Below are 18,371 nucleotides of genomic sequence, written 5' to 3'. Positions count from 1 at the left end.
TCATTATCCAAACCTCGAGAGAGACAAACCTTGGGGATTTTGGGTTGCATCTTCCTCTTCTTCCATCACTTCCTTTTTCAGTCACTTTTGAATTTTTGACCACCAATAATATAGCTGTGAGAACACTGTTAATGTTTTACACAACAACTGCTAGCAGATTTAATAGCTCATGGAAGATATTTAACGAGAACAAAAGCATCACAGGAGAATTTTAGCTTTATGTTGACTAGTTCATTAAGTAGAGTTCCTTGACTTTGAAAATCTCACATAAATGATTTATTTAACCCGGTAAAACCTACCTCTTTCAAGTATACATATTTTTAATTACCCTCCTAAATTCACTTTCATGACTAGATCAAATCAGGAAAAATGTATTGCTGAAGCTTTGCAGAGGGCACAAAATCATTTGCAGTAATAACGACTTAATATTTACATGGTAATAAAAATGCAACTTAACAAGGTAATGAATCTTTAGGTAAGCACAATCCATTCCAAAGACTTCTAGCTTACAAAGGCTGATTGCAAGACAGATACGCTGGGCTTCTTTTTTAGAACCACTTCTATTACCAGTTGCAGCTTGTGATAGGTTAAATTAATAGGTGTTTTATATATAAACACATATCCCATCATACATATTATATCATACATATTGTATGCACTGAATTATCTATGGATCTGTATACTTATGTGTGAGGTGTATACAGTGAGTCACAACTCAGCTCCCAGTCATGTGATCATGAGTGTAAGCAACCAACGCACGAACTGCCATTCTGTACCCATACAACTACTCTATTCTTCACTTTCAGTACACTATTCAACATATTACATGAGATATTCAATGCTTCACTATAAAACAAAACTTATGTTAGATTATTTTGCCCAAGTGCAGGCTAATGTAAGTGTTCTGATCATGTTTTTGGTAGGTTGAACTTTAATACTCGATGAGTGAGGTGTATGCATTTTTAAATTATGATATTTTCAATTCTCAATGGATTTATCAGATGTAACCCCATCATAAGTTAGAAAAGATTTATCTGTATAATCTTGCTTCTTACTTTGCTCCAGTTCCTTGAAGTTTTAGGTTATATGATAGAGAGAAAGCATAGTATTATATATTAAAATATCTTTATACTTTTAACTAGATTAATTTTTATGTAGGTAGGTTTTTTTAAGAGTCTTTAAAAAGTGCACATTGTATAAAGCACTTTCATGTATTATAGTTAAGGTTTAAGGTTATATAATAAACTAATGAGTTTCTTTATAGTAAATGAAAGATTATATGACCTTCAGGATATAAAATTGGAATAGTAAACCCTATAATACAGAAACAAATGAAATATACTCATATTTTTGTTAAATATTAGTTAATAGCTTCATTATCTGCTACTTGAAAGACCTGGCATGCATTTTCTAGGATTATTGTTTCCATGTATTCTTTTATTTTATTTTTTAAATTTTATTTACTTATTCATGTGAGACACAGAGAGAGAGGCAGAGACATGGGCAGAGAGAGAAGCAGGATCCATGCAGGGAGCCGGATGTGGGACTTGATCTCTGGACTTGATCTCTGAACTCCAGGATCACGGCCTAGGCTGAAGGCAGATGCTCAACTGCTGAGCCACCCAGGTGTCCCTCCATGATTCCTTTAAAAGCATGCATTACTATAAAGCAGAAAAAGCTATTTTGGAAATATTATTTTGACATATTGAAACTGATTAACAGGAAATTGAGATATGGTGAGAAATTACTTTTGCTCTTTCATTTCTGTTTAAGAGAAAAACAAGGCCCAAACGTAGTTGTCCAATAAATATTCCAAGCAGACAAATAGAAAAATCCAGCATTGTTATCTTAGACAAGGCCACGAAGGTATGTTCATGCTTATTTATGTTAATTTATGCAATAAAAAACCCTCCACAAAGGCTACAATACACTATGGAAGAAGAACATTAAAAAAACAACAACAACAACAACAACAACAAAAAACTGACTTGGGCCTTTTGGGAAATTAGAAGAACATCATATTAACTTCTACTATGACATGTTTTCTCATGGCTTGGGTAACTGATATATGAATATAACTAGTATCCCAAAGTAAAATACTGTGTGGTTGGTAAAGTTATTGTTATCAGAATTTAATGGATGAGAAAACCTGAAATTGAAAGGTCATAATTCTCAGAATCCTTTAGCTAGGCAACTGATATAGCCATAATGAGAACATGGTTTATTTTTTCCTTATTCAAAAACCCAACATTCTTTCACTCTTCAATAAGGCATTTACAGCTTTCACTTGAATTTATAAATAATCTTAAATATTTATTTTGTTTTTAAAACAGCATGGCAAATATGTTATAAATGAAGATGTAAAACTACTTAAATATTGGCTTATCTCTAAGTTCTCCTAAATACTGTATATAGATGCTCAATTTTTGCATGATCAATTCTTTATTTGATGCTATTTTATTTGACTAAAATCTCCATGAAGGAAATTATTAGGTTTAATCTTTATTAGATACTCTTTAAAAAATATTTTATTTATGTATTAGAGAGAGAGCACACAGGCAAGGGAGGCAGCAGAGGAAGAGGGAGAAGAAGACAGGGAGCCTGACAAGGGACTATACCCCAGGACTCTGGGATCATGAGCTGAGCTGAAGGCAGATGCTCAACCAACTGAGCCACCCGGGTGCCCTTTTATTAGATACTCTTAAGTATTTAAAATATTTATCTTTTTAATAGTAACCAATAAATATATTTGAATGAATATGAATGGTAAAAAGCATAAAACATTTTATAATCCCCTTTTATCTATTAGAATTGATACTGTAATAATCCATAATAGTGTATATGTGTGTGTGTGTGTATATATATATCTCCTATATAGAGCATATATATATATATATATATATATATATATATTAGTTGGTTTCTCAGAAATATAAGTACTATTTTATAATATATAATGACCAAACCAAAGAAGATAAACAATAATAACAAAAATCTTAAATTTATTTTGATCATAAAGACAAAGAACAAAATAAAACAAGTTTCACCACAATTATCATAGAACTATGAGCTTTTTCACTGTGCAGAAATTTGGTCTTCGGTGATAAAATTGGTCAGCATTCCCAGACCTCTTTTACTGTTCTTTCTATAAAATCTGAAAAGTACTTCCTAATTATTTAGATTAGGAAGTGAAGGAATAAGAGTAGAATTTAATAACTAGTAATAAAAGAAATATGTTACATTTTGTTAAGAGGACTGCAAATCTCTCAAAGGTAGCATAATACCCTTACCACCAACCAGAGCACTCAAAATGACAGGGATCCACTGTCTTGACAATCAGAACCGGACATGCATGATTCTATCCAGGGCAACTTTCCTCCATAGGTTACCAACTCTTCTGATTCTAAGACACTCATCCCTTACCCACTTTTCCCAGTTTCAGCTGAATTTTCTTTTCTTTTCTTTTTTCTTTTCTTTTCTTTTCTTTTCTTTTCTTTTCTTTTCTTTTCTTTTCTTTTCTTTCTTTCTTTTCTTTTCTTTTCTTTTTTTAGCTGAATTTCCAATGTCTTTTCATAGCTGCTTTCTTTCTTCTCACTACTTCCTATACTAATAAATGAGGTTCCTACTTCCTAAACTAATAAATGAGGTTACTACTGCTGGACTTTACATATGCACATCATGTATTTGGGTTAGTTCTTATACTCAGTTGATCTACGTGTGGTTATTTCTGCAACAATAACTCATTTCCTAAACAAATATCGAGCTGGATGTTTCCAGCATAGTTGTTTCTGAGGAAACACTCAAAATTCAACTTCAGGTGACATACCCTTTTCAGACTCTTAATATACATATATTTATGTATATTATGTATATATACATATTTATGCATATATAAATATATAAGAATATACATATATTTATGTATTATATATATAAAACAAGAAAAAAGAATGATCATAATGATAGAAAAGAAATGCATATTAAAGTAACAGTTACACATTTTAGGAATTAGTTTCCCTGAAAATCATCTATTAGAGTTTGTGGTAAATTGTTTTCCCATCAGTTTATAGTAACTGCTAAAAAATGAGTATTTGATAGTGACTCATAGCTATGAGAAAGGGAGTTATCTTAGTAATTCTATCACTATTATATAATTGTGGGAATACAACAGTGAAATGATTTTGCATTTATTTTATGGTGAGATGGTGAAGAAAATTCATGTAGAATCATAAGTGTTATTGGGTACAGGAAAATGGACAAGTTGATCCCTAATGGAAAATAACAGAAATATAAGGGCAACTTGAGAATCTAATCGGCAAGTATCATTGAAGAAAGGTACTTACAAAAATGCATAGCTTAAAAAAAAAAGAGTACTATTCAGCTGGATCTCTTGGGCATATAATCAAGTTTTCATTCACATATTGAATTTGATATCAAATTACTTATAACAGACTTTGAAGATGGTATATTTATCTAATTTTTCTGTTGATCATCTGTGCATTGTTTAAAGAGGGTAAATATTCACTTGCATTTGCAAGGAAAAGATTTGTGTGAAATTTTAAAAGGTAAACCAGAAAAGCTTATCTTTAAGTATTTAGACAATGAGAAATTTTGCCACCCATACCCTAAATCAGTCACAAATTATTATATTATTTTCCATTCCAATCTGACATTTACCAAAAATCCAATATTCTAAGATCAAACATTTATTTTAGTATACTTGATGTATATAGCATTTTACAAAGCAATATCACAAAAGTCCATCTCTATGCTGAAAGAAATTTACCTGTGCCCAATGAAAGAAAATACTCATCTCTAATGGACATAGTTGTTTGCAGGCAATAAGCTTTGGTTTCAACTTTTGGAAAGTAAATGAAAGATTTAAAACTTAGAAATACTTGATGGAGAATAAAAGAAAATAACGCAGAAAACTTATATTACTCTAAATACCAAGGAATAAATTTACAGAGGAATTATGGGTGGTATTAAATATAATTAATGGAAAATTGAGAAACACGTGATGAGAAGACATGAAAAAATCTCTTGGAAATAAAATCTGAGAATTTTAGTTAACTATGAATAGTGTAATATGAACTAAAAAAAATATTAAAAAGTTAGGTGGGTTAGAAGATGGTACAGTAGGAGGACCATATGCTTGACTCATCCCTCAAACACATCTGGGTAAATATCAAGTCATTCTGAACACCCAAGAAATCGATCTGAAGACTGAGGGAACAAACTGCATAACTAGTAGAAGAGAAGAGGCCACGTGGTGGAAGGTAGGAGGTGCAGAGACATGATTTGGGGGAGGAAAGGATCATGAGTGTTGCAGAGGGAAGGATGCCTGGATCATGCAGAGAGGAGAGAGAGAGAGGGAGGGGAGAGGGAGGGAGCAAGTGCACAGTACACAGGGATCGCACAAGAAAAACACTTCCCTGAAATCATTTACTGAGAAAATGAAAAGGGCTGATTATTGTGTTTACAACCAACAGAGCTCAAAGACTGAAGTTTTAGAAGTCTGTGGGGTCATTTGGTGTGGATCCTGGTGTAGCTGTGCTCCCGGTTGAGGGCAGGACACAGGGGGGCAGATTGTGGTGTAAGTGGTTCAGGCCTCCGTTGTTGGTGCTGTTCTGCTCACTGAAGTCAGTAGATCCTGATGAACGGGGGAGGAAAAAAAATGGTGCCAGTACTCTCCCTTTTCCCTGGAGAGGGGAGTTCATGCCCGCTGCTCCCAGGAAGCCCTCACAGAAAAGCAAACAATCTCCCCTTGTGTCCCAGGCATCCCTCAATCCTTCACTCTGTCTGTGTCTGGGCTGTTTGCCTAGCAGTGCAGTGCACCTGTGTTTTATCTCTAGCAACCAGCTGAGATTCAAAACTTCAGACTTTAGGGACCTGGAGTGGAATGGACCCGTGCTGTTCATCTGGTAAATGGTCTTACTGCACTGGGACTGGGGCTGGTTTTTCCCAGAAGGGAAGTCACTCTTACGCATAGGAGCTTGGGGTTTAAAGTAAAGCACAGCAAAAGTCTGACTTCAGATTAGCCTCATTCAGCCCTTTATCCAATGGAAAAAATATAGTCTCTTCATCAAATGGTGTTAGGAAAATTGGACAGCAGGATACAGAAGAATGAAACTGGACCACTCTCTTAACATCATATACAAAAAAAAAAAAATCAAAATGGATGAAAGACCTAAATATGGTACAGGAAACCATCAAAATCCTAGAGAACACAGGGAGAAACCTCTTTGACTTTGGCCATAGCAACTTCTTACTAGGCATGTCTCCAAAGACAAAGGAAACAAAAGCAAAACTGAATTACTGGTGTGCAGAAGTTTTATCAAATAAACAAAGGAAATAAAGGAAAGCAAAAGAAGCAAAGGAAACAACAAAACTAAAAGGTAGCGTAAAGAATGAGAGAAAATATTTGTTAATAATATATCTGATAAAGGGTTAGTATCCAAAATCTCTAAAGAATTTACCAAACTCAACACTCAAAAACAAATAGTGCATTGAAAAAATGTGCAAAGACACGAATAGACATTTTTCCAAAGAAGGCATCCAAATGGCTAACCGACACATGAAAAGATGCTCAACATTACTCATTATCAGGGAAATACAAATTAAAACCACAATGACATTTCCTCACACCTGTTGGAAATGGCTAAATTTAATAACACATGAAGCAACAGATATTGGTGAGGATGTGAAGAAAGTGGAATCCTCCCGCACTGTTGGTGGGAATGCAAACTGGTATAGCCACTCTGGTTAACAGTATGACCCAGCAATCACAGTACTGGGTATTTACCCAAAGGATATAAAAATATTGATTTTGATTTGAAGGGGCACATTGCACCCTGATATTCATAGCAGCATTATCAACAACAGTCAGATTATGGAAAGACCCCGAATGTCCATCAACTGATGAATTCACAAAAAGAAGTGGTATATATCTACAATGGAATATTACTTAGCCATACAATGACATGGATGGAGCTAAAGAGTATTATGCTAAGTGAAATAAGCCTGTCAGAGAAAGACAAATACCAACGATTTCATTCATATGTGGAATTTAACAAACAAAACATATGAACATAGGGGAAAGAAAGAGAGAAAGAGAGAGAGTGAGGCAAACTATAAAAGAGACTTTTAACTATATATAGAGAACAAACTGAGGGTTGCTTCAGGGGAAGTCGGTGGGGATGGGCTAAACAGGTGATGGGTGTTAAGAAAGGCACTTTTGTCATGAACTCTGGATGTTAGACGTAGATGATGACCCACTAGGTTCTACTCCTGAAACTAACATTATAAAATATGGTAACTAGTTAGAATTTAAATGAAAATTTGAAATATTAAAAAAAAATAATAAAAAGAAAATACTGAAAATACTATACATGGATATTACTCTTATGACAGTGAAACAAAATATGTATTTGAGGTTTTTAAAGGGAGAAAATGATCCAATAATATCATGTAGTGGTCAGATCTCACATGAAGTTATATGTCCACTTCTGGGCAACAGACTTTTAAAATGACTTTAAGTAATACAAAAGCATTAAAAAATTAAATGCAATAATTTGATTTAAAATTACTGCTTTTCAAAAAAATAAACATAAAAAAAATAAAATTACTGCTTTTCACTTAGCTAGAGTCACTTGACTAGTTACAAAGATATATGAAATAGAATCTTTATCCTTAAGGAACTTTGATAATGTAGGATAACAGATCCATAGACAAACAACTCTCAAGCATGTGACAAATGGTATAAAGGACACATATACCAAGAATGAATGCAGTTGACTCGGGGAAACATACTAACATAGGGTAACTGAAAGTATTATTATTATCTGGACTCATCCCTCAATCCACTATATTCTTGACTTCCCTAACGTCCTGGGGTAATGCAGTGAGGACAAAGGTCAGTCAGTACTACAATCTTAGTAATTGCAGTGATTCCAGAATGCTCATAGCATCAAGCGAGCAGACAATGCCAGCACCTACTTACTCAAAGTAATAACTTTCACAGACAACTAGCTCGTATATTGGTTTTATGAGCACACTGCATTATTCCCAATTTAAAACAACTTTTCTTCAGTCAAAAGGAAAACCCACTTATTTTTAAAAAAATCATCAAAGTGATTAGAAGTATGGTCCTACAAATGCAACCTTTTCCCCAGTTTGGAACAGTTTATTTTCAATCATTTCATCCAGTCAGTACTGTATAATCTGTGGGATCTTAATATCTGAGGCATACTGCCTCAACTTAATCAGCCTGGCCCTAACTCTTGGTTGCCTCTCAAACCTTTGTGATTGTCCAAGCAGCCTTCTTTACTTTTAGTGGCTCCCAGTAATCGAGAATGTGTCAAGACCCATTCTGCTGTTTTTTGTTTTGTTTTGTTTTTTCTTGTACATTCACCTGATGTATAGGAGTTTCTCAGCTAGTTTCTGGATTTATTTCAAAGGAAATTGTTCCATACACAGCTGTAGATTCAATTTGTCCATGAAAACTCCTATGTTATAATCTTGAATGGGAACTCCTGTGTCCCTGCATTCTTTGATTTGTGGCCTCTTCACTCCACCTTCAAGGCCATTAGCAGTGGGCTGGGTTCTTCTCACGCTTTAAGTATCTCTGACTTCTCATTCTGCCACATATCTCTAACTCATGGGTAATCTACAAGGCCTCACTTTTCAAATCTTATCATGAAAAATATTGCCTCCCTAATGTACAATTTCAGCAAAATATAACCCTTTCTAAAAATATATAAATCTCAGTTTTATAGACCTATATGCAAAGTATAAAGGCATATAAAATCTTTAAAAATAAATATAAGTGATAAAAGCATTCTGTTAGAGGAATAGGGAGACCTAGAGTAGAGGTGAAATAGATGTAATTCATAATGCTGTCCTCTTAGTCGGATGCCCAGCATAGTTTAATCACCATCCCCATTTGCATATATTCTATTTTAGAATCTTTACCAATGGAGAGAATGGTGTATTTAAATTATGAAACAGTCACAACTTGATGCTTTTCTTCAAATATTTGAAGATGTTCATCTTAGAAGAAAATGGTGACATATTCTGTGATGGCATATAGACCAAACCAAACCAGACCAAATCTTATCTTTAATAATACATATATACATATATTGTTGGAGACAGTCCTTTAAAACGTAGTATATAATAATGTCTATAATTATCATACCAAAATTCTCTCTTTTCTTCTTAAAAATAATGAGCACCTATCACTAGAAGTATTCAAACACAATGTATTTCAGAATGGTTCACAAGATACTTATAAATTGGGACAAAAGTACAGATAAGCTTTATGATAGCTCCTTATGCAGAAAATCCATGACTCCTTAGATACTGGATGAAATAACAGTAGACACTTTTTTTCTTTACCGGCGCCTCATTACTTCTAGAGACATGTATATATATTTACATCATCTATTATTCTTTTTAAAATATGTCAAAACAGTAAATGTTTATTAATTCAGTCTGATTAGAATTTGTTTCAACTCAGTAAGGTTGATCTAAACATTATGTACAACAGATAAAGAAAGAGGTGTTAAAGAAAAATAACTGCAAAGGAATAGTATCATTTGAGAGGCTTATTTCTCTCAAGGGCACTGTTGTCACTATTGGCATCATGGTCATAGGAAAAGCCCTTGACTCTACCCATTAACCAGCTAAGAGACCTTAGACAAGCTTCATAGTCCCTCCAGGGCTTGGTTCTTTCATCTGTGGCTGAAAAGATTTAGTCAAGATGATCTCTAAGATTACTCCCATTTCTATGGCTTTATTATTTCAGGTACCACACAGAACCATATCAAGAAGAGAGTATCATTTATTGATTTGGATAACTTTATCCTAAGTAACAAATTGCATTTAAAACTTCCCTGGCAATAATCTTTTACATATTATCAAAATAGCTGAAAATACAACTTTAAGAATGAAATGTTTTGATTTTGTTTATAGGCTTTAGTGGAGAAAACCATTTCATGACAAGAGGTAATAAGCAATGTAGCCGTTTTTTATAGAAACATAGATATAAAGTTATATATTTTTAGATATTTTCCATCCAATCTCAGCTATAAATGTCTTTATCACCTACAGTTATCTTTGGAATTAAATCTTTTGAGAGATGAATGCTGTAGACTATTTAATGCTTCAGCAGGTTTAGATGCTTATAACTTGTGAAAAGTTAAAATGTTTTCCCTTTTATTTCAGATCTATTCTAAACTTTTATTGTTGCTTTTGAAACAAATATTTTAGAAACGAAAAGGATGTGAGTGATCATCTTGCCTAATATTGGCATTTTTAAACCAGGACCACACATTCTTTTCACTCTTCCCATCAAGAGGTGGTAGCTAGAGCCCTTGCTGTTGAAGCTCTGAGATACTCCCCGTGAGAAGCTCCACACACTGAGGTGGTTGCATGCTGGAGAAGCCACCATTGGAGGCTGAGTTTAGCCTCCTGCCATTCCCAATGAAGCATCACATGACCAGAATTGTTTTGGATCCTCCACTCCAGCACATCTGCCAACTGAGTGACTTCCATCAAAACTTCATGCAAGAGGAGACTCGTCCAGTTCAGTGCAGGTGCATTACCAATTCATAAAATTATGAGATATAATAAAATAATTATTGGTTTAAGCAACTAACTTTTTAAAAGATTTTATTTTTATTCATTTGACAGAGAAAGAAAAAGAGCACAAGGCAGGAGGGGTGGCAGGCAGAGGGAGAGGGAGAAGCAGACTCCCTACCGAGCTGTGAGACTGATGTGGGGCTTGATTCCAGAATGCTCAGATCATGACCTAAGTCAGAGGCAGATGCTTAACTGATTGAGCCACTCAGGTGCCCCAAACAACTAACTTTTGGATAGGTTTTTTTGTCTTGTTTTGATTTTTACGACACTAGTAGGTAAAGAGAATTTGGTCCATGGAAGCACTGTGCTAACATTACAAAATCTAAAATATGTGGCTTTTGTCTGGGGGCCAGCAACAGGCAAAAGTCTGACAAGCCTTAAAAGGATTAGAGGACTTAAAGGAGATTGAAAAAAAAATTTAAAAACTACTAAGAGGTGGTAGAAAGTTTGGCACTACTTCTACCCAGGTAATCTAGAAAATATATAATATACTTAATAAACTAGATAATCTAGTTAAGATGATCTCTGGACTAAGTGTTGAAAGTGCTACCTTTTTTCTTCCAGTTGTCTTTTTAAAAATGAGAGAAAAGAGAGATGAAATAATCTACTACTAATTGAACATGGAGGGGATGTAAAGGGCTTAGGACAACTGTTCCAACCAGCGAGTGGTCCTCTAAGAGATGGTCTTAGGGTAGAGTTAAAAGCTAATGCACTGTCAGTAGAACACACCCTGTGGTTGTAAGATCCTTTAAGACTTTCAGAAGGATTTAAGGCCGCATCAAATGTACCCTCTCAGAAATAAAAAGAAATAGGGCATACCATATTATATACTCTAAGACAGACCACAGTGCTTAGTGCACCAACAACAGCTTTACAGGGAAATCAAGATAGAGAAAGATTTACCTCAAAAAGATTTATGTGTTTAGTTTTGTCTAATGGAGCAGATTAGAAATTGACACACAAAACATTCATGAGATTTCAAAGGAATTATATTAGCATTGAACAGGACAGAAAGAGGGAATACAAAGTTAAGGCCTTGAGATAATCAAAATTCTATATACAACAAGCATTCTAAGAATGCTAGATTTTATGAAAAACAGATTTTATAGAAAAGGAAGTGTTTAGAGGGTAGGACCAAAGCCAAAAGCTACATAGAATTATACCCAAAGACCAAGACTAAACTTCAATTGGGAAGTGAAAACATCTGCCAGATTCTATTTAAGAATTGCTACATGATAGTGATTTGCTATGTCTTATTTTCTCCTTTCTGGAAAAAGAATATTTACTACGGTTACCCTGTGCCCGTTTCTTCTTGGGACATTAGGTGGCTGGGGGACAGATCAATTGTCTCTTCATTTCACAGATCTACAATCTAAGAGTATCAGTTATCCAAGCGGGGGGAAAAAACACAAAACCAAGATATATTTATAGCTAGATATGATTTAAATGGTGATTCTGGACCTTGAACCTGAGCTTCGGAACACAACAGAATGAGACGTTTGGTGGTTCTTGCATCATGGAGGAAGATCAACACTGTTATAAGCAGGGCAGGTACTAAGTGGTTTAAGTGGTTTAAGTGTGGAAGCAAATTATTTATTTGAAACTTCTCTTACGGGTATGCGGGTTAATGATCCCTCTCCTTGAATACGTATGTGGTTGAGATTGCTTCAACCACTAGAGCATGGTAGGAGTGGTGTTAGATTGTCAAATATCACTCAACTTCCACCTTCTTCACTTGACACCCTGACCTACCATATAAGAAATCTAACTAGAGGGTGCAGCTGCCATACTGAAGAGGCCACATTTAGGCATTTTGCTGATAATTCCAGTTGAGCTCAGCCTTTCACATATACCCTCCAAATGATGATATGGGACTTTGCAATTTGCACCTTTCAATCAGACTAATAGTTGAATATCATCAAGTGGCCTCTATTACGCCACATGGAACAGTGGAGTTATGCAGTCGATCTCTGCTGGAAGTTCTGACCCACAAAATTTGTGTGACACAGTTGAATGGTTGAGGGAGTTTTACCACTAAGTTTTGTGGTCCTTTGTGCCACAGCAATGGATACCTGGAACATACACCTTCGCCTTTAAAGGTCTATCTTTAATAGATACAATTATGGCAAGGAGAAGTGAAGTGATTTGTCCAAGTTTATGCAGTAATGTAGGGGGAGAATTGTGGTATAAAACCAGAGACCATATCTTCCTCTTATTCCCGCTGTACCTTATTGTCCTAACAAAGTGAATTTTCTGTATAACGCTAACTTACAATGTTTAGAAATCAAATAATTGACTTTATGAAAGTCAAGCATGCTTCTTTTTAATCCCTCTGTTTCTTTCCTTTTACCGGATTGTCTTCTGTTATTTAATACTTTGAGACACTGCCCACATATGGAGATAATAAATATAGGTGAATTCTAATTTTCAGTGGACTTCAAAATAGAAATGCTGGGTAGCCTGAAGACAGTAATTTTGAATCACGGGCATCTGAGATTACATCTTTTTCTGTTTTAACAACAGCTGTGCTACCCGAAATGAGACTCATTGTCTAACTTCTCTTGATAAGACTGTGAGAAATTAGCAACTATGTTTCCTGAAACCATCAAGAAGAAAAATGTCAGTGACACTGCATACAGATGTGAGTGATATTAAAATAGAAGGCTTCTGTGAGAGGACACCCAAAACTTGTGAGAAATTTTTTGGCTCTTAGTACCAGTAATTACTACAATGGCTGCATATTTCATAGACATATCAAGGGTTTTACAGTTGAAACAGGAGATCTGACAGGTACAGGAAGAGGTGGTAACAGTATCTGGGGCAAGGAATTTGAGGATGAATATAGCAACTTTCTTAAGCACAGTATTAGAGGTGTTGTACCTACGGCTAACAATGGCCCAAACACCAGTGGATTTCAGTTCTTCACCTATGGCAAGCGGTCACATTTGGACATGAAATATACAGTATTTGGAAAAGTAATAGATGTTCTGAAGACTCTAAGTGAATTAGAGTAGTTACCAGTGTGTGAGAAGACATGGCAACTTCTCGATGGTGTGCACATTAAGGACATAACCACTCATGCCAATCCATTCACGCAGTAGCTGTAGTAGCCCTAGAAAGATACTTGGCAAACTATTTGAGGAGCACATCTATGGTGGTTTACACAGTTTTAATCATGGCAAGAGACTGTATCACTTCTGCTTGTTTAGAACCAAAATCTCCCAAGTTGGTGGTACCATGGAGATCCAAACAGCTTTTACTCCATTATTAGAGCATCCGCTTTGCTGTAACTATTATCCACGTATTTCTTTAAGTTTATTTTTTTAATTTTCTAATTTTTTGTTATGTATAAACATTCATTTAAAAAATAGAAATACAAAAAAAATAGAAATACATTATTTCTATAATAAAGACTTAATGCCAGGGCAACCTGGGTGGCTCAGCAGTTTAGCGCCACCTTCAGCCCAGGGCCTGATCCTGGAGACCCAGGATCGAGTCCCAAGTCATGCTCCCTGCATGGAGCCTGCTTCTCCCTCTCTGCCTGTGTCTCTGCCTCTCTCTCTCTCTCTCTCTCTCTCTCTCTCGTCTCTCGTGGACAAATAAATCAAAATTAAAAAAAATTAAAAGACTTAATGCCCTATTTCTCTGCCCCCATTCACTGTCATCCCTTACAAATAGAACTGGAAGCACTTAATTTCAGGCTGCCTTCTGAGCTAGAGTTAATCCAACCCCAGGATCAAGAAAGATTTTAGTCAGAGAAATTTACAAGTTCCAAGTCAGCAGGTCCTTTCCACACCGAGGCAACTTTTTGATAACTGCACTTTTTTCTTGTGGTGACTTCTCCTTCCACATTTGGTTTTTGAGATGAAGCCATCCTATATTCTGTATCAAGTAACTGAGTTTCTGTCCCTTGTTTAATCTCATGTTGGGTCCTGGTTTGGATTTCCTGTACATTTCCCCTATTCACCCAGGACTGTGTATAACTCCGTCCTTGAAGATTCTATATTCCAATCTTGTTATGAAAATTTTAGCCCTGCAGTGGGAATTATGCTACCTCTCTCCAATTTCTTTGGTGTCCCTGTAATCCTCTCTAGAATCTTTGCTTTAGCACTTAGCTGACTTAGCTTAGTTTTAAATTACTTAAACCTAACCCTTACACTCTTGCTGGTATTCCTGGACACTAGTGTGACGGCCTGCCTGTCTGTCCACCTGTCATGACCCATTATTGTTTAGTACTCACCATTGTAATCTCCAGATAAAATGCTTTGCCTGTCTGGCTGGATTTCCATCGCTCGATTCTTGTTCAATTTGCAAGAACTGATTTTATCTCAATGTTGGCTTTTAGTCTCCCACATGTATCCAACTTAAGGTCTTTCTGCCACTACCAAGTCCTATATTGGCTAGAGAACAGCTCCTGGACGATAGCTAATAGAGAGGCAGTTATATTGCTCCAATAACTAAAAGTGCATTATAAATCCATTGTTTTAATACAGTTTCAATAAAAATTTACCCCTTTAAATATCTTATAAGAAAATACTTGTGTTGTTCTTTCTCCTTGGTCTTTGATAAGAATAATAAGTAAGGGCCACAGATTCAGAAATTGAATCTCAATGTTTTTAATATGTGTCTATTCACAAAGTCACTATTTAAGTGAAAGGGGTAGTTTTTATATTTGTCTCTAAATAATATAATTCTCACAGTGAAAAAAAAATATGACACACCTATTCATATATAAAGCCATAGCTTTTCTCTTTGATGCAGTGAAATAAAGCATATGACCATGATGTGTGTAATATTTTTATTTACAAGCTAGTAATTCTGACCTGGATCTTTGATCGAGAACTTAATATGACTATATATATATATATATATATATATATATATATATATATATATCATTTACAGGTAAAAAAAGTTGCAAGTTTTTAAGATGTTCTTCATTATATTGTATGGACTAAGTATTTGTCTTGGTCCAATTAGGAGATAAAGCCACACAGCAATTCAAATAAAGAAAATTTTATATTAGGAATTATTAAGCTATGATAAAGTCATAACTAAAAAGATGAGAAGAGTATGTTCTAAAGGCTTTTTCACCTTCTCCTAGAACTAAGGAAATGTACAAAAAAAAAAAAATACATACTTAGGACATATTTCACCCCTGCCAGGATGGTGTTCAGACCTAGTTTGAACAGTGAAGTTTGTTGAATTGCCTGAGTTAAAGCTAGTTTACAGATATAAAGCAAGTGGAAAATTAAAAAAAAAAAAGAAAAAAGAAAAAAGGAACCTCTGGACTTGGGTTGCATGGTCACCAAGGAACTGTGTGTGCTCTGGGTGCACAGACGGAGCAGAGCAACACCAAATGTCCCTACACACCTACCCTTTGTCTGGCAGTGTGGCAAGAGCAAGAGAAAACAAAATACCATTTATTCTAACCAGGAAAGAGAAGCTGCCTTACCCCCACAGTGTCTCTCCAGTGTCCTCTATCAACAAAGTTTAAAATCATATTCCATACTCACCGTAAGGTAGAAGATGCGGAAGTGTCACCTTATCATTGGGAACAAATATACTGAAGCAAGAATTTGAATTTGTGAGGTGACACTGATAACTGCCACAGATATCACATAAGCTATGTCACTATGTTGTAAATGTACATTAAACACAAAATAAAACAACTCTTTTGTCCCATGTATTTGTCCTGTATTATCATAACCAGTATGCAATAAAAATTAGTAATAATTATAAATATTTTAACATTTTAAAACATTTAAGTGGATACCATTAATAGTCTAGATTTAAAAAAAATATATTTTATTTATTTATTCAAGAGAGACTCAGAGAGAGACAAGCAGAGACATAGGCAGAGGGAGAAGCAGGCTCCTTGCAGGGAGCCCAATGTGGGACTCCATCCCCAGACTCGGGACACACCCCCAGACGAGGGCAGATGCTCAACTGCTGACCCATCCATGTGTCCCATTGCTCTAAGTGTTTTGAGAAGTTTCTCTCCAACTGAAACTGATGATAAAACCTTTGTTCTAAATAAGCTACCCTGTGCTGTCAGAAACAGTTAAAATTATTCCATGGACTTAACATCAATCTTTTTTTTTTTTTAAGTAATCTGTTTGCCCAATGTGGGCCTTGAACTCATGAGTCCAAGATCAAAGTCACATCTACCACTGAGCATGCCTACATCAATCTTCATATCTTTGTATTTTGCTTTATTATATATAAAAAAACAGACTTTTGTATCTTTCTTGTTTCATTTGGTATGTTAGTCTTCATATACATGGCAGTGGCAGTAATTCGTACAAATAAATGCTAACCTGGGATGTAGCATACAGTCAATGTCTGTCCACACACTGGTTTCATGGGGAGCCACAGCAACCATATTGACCTGAGTGGTTAGAGTCACATGTAATCTTTCCAGGCACCAGAGAAATATGTTTCTTGTTCCAACATTGGCAAATGAAGACCATATAGGACAGTAGGCATTTGTTCAACTATACAAAATGAAGATAATTTTAAAGAATCTGACCCCAGATTTTGGGTTATATAAAGTTTTTCTGAATGGGAGATTGAATCTCTGCTGGAAGAGTATTGTCAGGCTGAATGCGAACCCCTTTGGCCTTCTTTCTGGTAGTAATAATGGTGCATTGACTAATTTAATGTAGTTTTTGTCTCACCAAAAACAATTATACTGGTGATCATTAACATAAAGATATTTTGAAATCAAAGCTTTGTTCCTAGTACTTTAATCTCCCGGAAGCAATTAGAACTCAGCCTAGAATTAGATACTGCTTCTTAAATCCATATGAGCTAAGTGGTTTTGTTCTAGAAGTTGGCCCAGTTTACCAGTTAAAGGTATACAGTCTGGAGTCAAAACTTTGAACTTTGCGATTGAATTTTAGATTACCTATTTATTTATTCATCTACTTACTCTTTCAGCCAACATGAGGCCCTGTGCTACATAATGAAGATACAGCAGTGAACAAGATAGACTCAATCCCTGTCCTCATAGAACTTACATTTTAGCCCAGAATAGGCACACATTAAATAAATAAATATCAACTGAGTTACTGAAAATTTTGGTAAGTCATTTGAAGAAGTGTATAGCATACTATGAAAGGTGGAAGGGAGGTCTAATCCCTCTGGCAGGTTAGGGAAGTCTTACCTGATGAAATTACACTTGATTTAGGAATGATGGAACTAAGAATTAACTAGGAATAGGGATAGGGACTAGAACAATGATAGGAATTGATAAAAGTGGGAGGAGGCTGGAGTTGTGGAGTTGGAAGAGCTGCTGTCCTGGTGGAGGGAGAGGCCCCTGCGAAGGCCCTGGAGGAGTGGAACAACCTGAAGTGACAGAGGAGCTACAAGGAAAATAGCGTTCATTAGCAAATGAGGACCAGATAAGACAGTAGGCATTTGTTGAACTATACAAAATAAAGAAAATTCTAAAGAATCTGACCCTTTCTTGTTTATATAAGATTTGTCTGAACGGGAGATTGACTCTCTGCTGGAAGAGTGTTTGTTGCCATGCTGAATGCCAACAGCGTTCTCAAGAGGACAGGCTGTACAAAGATTTTGGTGAGGAGGCAGGGGATTCAACACATATTATTTAAAATTATTTTAGAATTTATTAGGTATAACAAAGCTCACTGGATTTCATGTCCTCCTTCTGTAAAATTGAAAAAAATAATGCCTCTGTTTCAGAAATGTTACAAAGGTTA

The 18,371-nt window shown here is 35.4% G+C and overlaps 1 pseudogene; it reads left to right on the top strand.

Moving 5' to 3' along the window:
- Positions 1–13,261: 13,261 nt before the first annotated feature.
- LOC129516669 (peptidyl-prolyl cis-trans isomerase-like 3) lies at positions 13,262–13,745 on the top strand (annotated as a pseudogene).
- Positions 13,746–18,371: the final 4,626 nt, after the last annotated feature.

Source organism: Nyctereutes procyonoides, unplaced genomic scaffold, assembly GCF_905146905.1.
Source record: "Nyctereutes procyonoides isolate TBG_1078 unplaced genomic scaffold, NYPRO_anot_genome, whole genome shotgun sequence".
Lineage (NCBI taxonomy): Eukaryota > Metazoa > Chordata > Mammalia > Carnivora > Canidae > Nyctereutes > Nyctereutes procyonoides.
The sequence above is the reverse complement of the archived record's forward strand: the minus strand, read 5'-3'. Positions and strand labels throughout refer to the sequence as shown.